We start from the raw sequence: 5572 nt of genomic DNA on the forward strand, positions 1-5572 counted from the left end.
ATTGGGATCTTGCGACCCCGTGATTTAACAGACCTCGATGTCTCTATGACTATTTGAATGAGTAACTTTCTTTTTCTACCAAAACAAATTCCTTATTTAATGCCTTTATTTTGTATCTAAGAAATTATCAGTGTACAATGACTGTTTAGATAAGAAACTAATAACATTTATAGTATCTATATCCATTTATCTATAATATACTACTCAAATGAGAGAGAGATGAGAGAGAAGGTAGTTCATGTAATTTTCCTTCCTCCGAAAATATTCATGAAAAAAATATTACGATTACAATTAATTAACTATCATGAAATTAAGAAAAATTAAAAAGATAATATGGCAAATAATTTCGAGAAAATTCTATGTGTGGGATAGTTATAACGTTTTTCTTTCCGCTCTTTTCAGGTTGCAATCAGCCTCATATGGAGTTGTATGTTAACTTGCAAAGTTTCACTTAAACTTCTTCGGTGATTCTGTTTTTTTTCCAAAAACTCATACCATTAGATTAAATCAGATCAGATTATATGTATATATATGTACTGGCCATTGTGATAGCTCGGCTGGAAGTTATTTCTGAGATTCATTTGAAAAACAACGCTACGAGAGGTGCATTTTGTAAAAGAGCCTCGGTGATATTTAATATGCCAAATATCATGAATGCGAGATCTATTATGTGAATCGATAATTCAACTCGAAATCTAATTGGATTGCCGCTAGCTGAATCGAAACAAGCCCCTATACGAAGCTTCTCTTATATCAGCATTTGAATCTCCTTGTAATAATTTTTAGCTACTCTTTTTAGCTGACAAGCGCAAGTGGTACCAAAAAGAAAAAAGGAGAAAATAAAGAATTAGCATATAATCATTACATTTTCGCGAAACCAATTGATTAAATTGCTTATACCTTTACGGTATGATTGCCATTCACATGAGTTCAATTATTTTGCAAGTGAAGTGTGAACTTCAATTGCCGATGCACTTGTTTAGGAAAAAAACAGATATTCCATTGTACCACAAAAAATCACACACTTCTAATTCATGACCGTTGGATCATGCGTCTGACGATTCATAAAATGGTTTTGATCATCTAGTATGGATTTGATTGATTAAATTGATCGGCAGCTCCCTGCACATCGAAGTTTTATATTCTAGTGATTTAGACAACTTGTATTGTTTGTTATCGATGATTAAGAATCGAAAATCGGACGGTTTAGACAAAGAAATGTAGTCATAGTCAGCTCCATGAATGATCCAAGAGTACTCAGATATGACTGTTCCCTTTCCTTTACAGGCTCTATTCTAAAATGGTACTAACTTGTCCATATTGCACCCCACCTAATGAATTTAATTAGACCTCAATAAAAGACGTCAAAAATAATTCTTAATCCAGTTATTAAATCAATTTCAGCAAACGAAATAAAGGGGTCTGGCTTGAATATGTGGATGGACTGTTACATATTTAAGCGAAAAAAAGGGGATGAAATTAAATTTGTACAATTGATGTTCAGAAATTTTCGGCTTTCACTCTCGTTTTTTTTTTTGACAATGGAAAAATGAAAAGAAATAGATTGATAGGTTAATTCAACTAGAGGCTGAGAATTTGGTAATTTGGTGACGAGGTGCTTTCTCCTCCCGCTCCCCGCTTTTATATATTATAATTGATGATTGGTGACGTAACGAGGAATAGAAATTCCAAAGAATATCTCTGGTCAAAGAGAGACCCCAATTTAATTATCCAAGGTTTGTTCACATTTCTTCTTGGATAGTATATATCCAAGATGTTCATTATTTTGCTAAAATGGGATTAGGAGGATTGGAAACATGGCCTCTCGCCTGAGAGGAAAGATTAAAATGGATAAGTCCGAATATACAACTGTTCTCCAAAATATGACAGTTTACGATCATGTTTAGATATGAAGCAGACTAATGATCAAGTAAAAAATAATTAATTAACCATTAATCTATAATAATTTAATAATGTCTTCGAAACCCAATTATTAAATTAACCTCTCTGTCCCCTCCTACACTTAAAATAATAGTTCGTGAAGGCATCAATTAGATCGGTGTCTCGATTATTTTATGTTGTCGATTGGGATGGGAGAGTACCGCCCTTCCACTTCGGTCCAGTTTTTACGTGGATCTTCTGTATTTGTTTAGGAATAATTTCATTAAAATAATCTTTGTGGTCTCATTATATTTCGGTATATAATTATCTATATATAATTAATATTATCGTACAATTCTTTTTTTATTGATAAAAATACCATCGTACAAATAAAATATTAGCAAAACTTTGCAAAATATCCGGCAACTAATTAAGACGGGGGATTATTAAAAAGAAAAAAAGGACAATGTACAATGTATTGAACAAGCTTTACAAACCGAGCTCTGCAAGCTTTTGCACCCCTTGTTGCTTTGTTTTCTTAGTTTAACGTTCGGATTATATTTATCTAAAAATAAAAATTAACGCGAATTGTGCTATACAAATTATAGGCTTAACATGCAGGGGTGTATAAATATAAATATAATATGCTCTTCTTAGAGTCGGTCCAATAAAAAGTAGTTAATATCTCGAGATTTTCCAAGGGATTTTATGGAATAATTTCTCATCTCGTTTTCGAGATAATTCCCCTACCCTATTTATTTATTTATTTTATTTCTTTATCATTTTATTTTGCAGTGTGAATTTGAGTATTTGAAAAGTCCATTAAGCTCCGACTAGTTTAGTCGAGTCGAATCGGCTCACTACGGTATAAAATTCACCAATAGTTTATTTTTCTACATTAAACTTTACTTAAACAAAATAAATATCGAATAGTTCGAGTTTAACAAATTTTTCGTCAATTCTGAAAGCGTCTTACATTACAAGTATGGAACTCGGTCAACGGGCAGGCCGGTCTGCGGGGTAAAGGACTGGGTGTGGAAGATATTTTAAGGCGGAGTCACGACGTCAGGTGCCGGGCCTTACCTGCCCGACAGTAAAATAATGTGGGGATATAAAATTTAAATAGATAAAATCCGGGATTCTTTCTAAACATTAACGGGACGGGATCAAGTCAAACAAGGCGAGAGGAGACTGCACGTGAAAGCGGCTCGTGCGACCCATTTTAATATTCTGACCTGTCAGTGTTATCCTGCCACGTGTTCTTGTCAGTATCTGCTGCTATGAGGCGTCCAATGCAATCACTGCTCTGGGGCCCGGATTTCTCGGGCCCTCATGCACTAGATCCTATACGGAAATCATACAATTGAAATTGGGAATTTTCAAGGGAAAAAAAAAAGTAAAAATAAATACATCCTATTAGAGGGGTTTTCAGTGGGACTAATTGTATTCCTTTATATTAATTATTATAATTTTTATTTTAGTACATTAAATTTATGAACCTTCTTTATAATCGAAAAAAATAAATATCTATCGAAATTAAATAAATTAAGAACTGGAAAGTAGTTTTCTTATATTACGTGTTAATCTGGGTATAAATAATACAATGTTTTAACTAATCGAAATAGAATCAGATAACATTCAGGTAAGTAGATAACATTCAGGTAAGTATTTACTGGGTAACAGTGATTTGGCTAATAAAAAAGGGTTTATGCTATCACGGTTGACTAAAAATAGAACCACCATGATTATTTTTATGTCAATCGTTAGATTTTATTATATAAGATCCGGATCATACACCTATCTATATTTCTATAACATGAATATTCCCTATCCATAATTTTCCTTTTTATGGCTTCGACTACAGATCTTTCCAACAACGCTCGGGTGCCCCCAATGATTCGAAATTAAATCGAAGTGAACCGACCAGCTCAATAAGTAAAAATAATAATTTCATACTTTTCACAATAACAAAAGAAAACGAAAAGAAAAAATCTAATCAAGATCAAGAGAAGAAAAAACATAAATTGAATGTCAATTCCCTCCCCAACTGATGCTTGTTTGTTCTTCAATTGATTCATCTTCAAGTCACCCATTTTATGTAAAAACAGAAAAAGACCGGTGGGCTTGACAAGGAATCAGCACCCAAGAACTAGTATGTGTTCTTGTTTTTAATCTTAAGCTATGTTCTTCCATTGTCTGTCTATGAAATGGTCGTGCTTGATTGAGGTTAATTCCTTGCTTGCTTGACGATGTATTCAGTGAAATGTGGTTGGATTCTTTCTACAAGACTTTTTCTGTATAGGAGATTCTTGTCAGATGAAGAGTGCAATCAAGCTTGTTAGTTTTTTTTTTTTCTTCTTCTCTTTTCTGTTCTTGTCTTCATGTGGCTTATTGAGAACAAGATATCATCGAGAGTCAAGTTCACAGACCTATGCTGTATGCTCCCTCCCCGTGGAAATTAATCAGACTCCTCAGAACCGAAATAAAAAAAAAATCACATAGTGAATTAGGCGAGCCCAGGATGATGAGACAACGACTTAGACTAGCGGAGAATCGGAGATGGATCGATTGAAGGAATTGGGAATTATGTCTTCCCTTTTCTTTTTGTAATATGTTTGATGTTGATTTGGGGGACGATCGATCTCATAGTGAATTAGGGTTTTTCCTTTTAAATGTTTAACTAGTTGGATGGATTTTCATTGTTCTTGTTTTTTTATTATAATTTTTTAAAAACAAAAATTAAAATTTTTTTATATTGAAATTGGCTGGTTCGGGCTAGGTATAATTTCGAACCGGGACCAACCCATTCTTGGTTGTGATGGAAACGTTCTTGAAAATATTTATGGATGAAAATATAAAAAATGATAGTAGGGGTAGTGAATCTTAATTTTATAAAAACATCGTCAAATGTATGGACAAGACTTCTCGACTAGAATCTAACGACTGAGATTTAGCCAATTAACATAATTGTTTTCTTTAATCAACCATTGTAGAATCTCCGATAAAAAAAAAATGAATGTGCATGCAAGCATCGATCATCACATCCAAAAAGAATGTAAGCATGTTTTCGAGATTAGATGCTGTGACCGTGTAATAAGTAGATATAGTTTTCTTATTATTCTGCACAATTCTATCATGTTCGTTTGCTGCTGTACTTTTGCACGCAGTCGGCCATTTCTCACAGCACATCCGGCTTTCAGAAAATCTTGATAGGCTCGTCTACAACTTATTGTTTTCGGTACAAATACGATACCATATACTTTCGGGATAAGAGCAACGTTGCCATTTACCAAAAGAGGAATAAACACATTAGATTTAATCATGATAAAACAGGAAAAAAAAATTCTTCTTAGGAGTAGACCTATTAACTTCACGAAAATGATTTAATTGGTCGAGTTCATTTCTTTTGTCAACAACGTAAGCTCTCTCTGACCTAATGACAATCAAGCAATTTAATCACTATTCTCTAACTTCGCAGCCGGGGCAAGAATTACATCTTACCCACTCCCATTTGCCTGCTGTTTTATTGGCCGATTAAATATGGGAAATGGGAGTTACAACTAAAATCAACAACTAACCTATTGCATTAATTAAAGACAAATAGTCACTTAGCTTGGACACTGTAAAACAACCCTGAAATTGCCGAGGCTGTGTTGTTGATCTTTGGGTTAAGCCAAGCATAGTGTCATAT

The sequence above is a fragment of the Punica granatum genome, chromosome 6 (assembly GCF_007655135.1).
Source record: "Punica granatum isolate Tunisia-2019 chromosome 6, ASM765513v2, whole genome shotgun sequence".
In the NCBI taxonomy this organism is placed as follows: Eukaryota; Viridiplantae; Streptophyta; class Magnoliopsida; order Myrtales; family Lythraceae; genus Punica; species Punica granatum.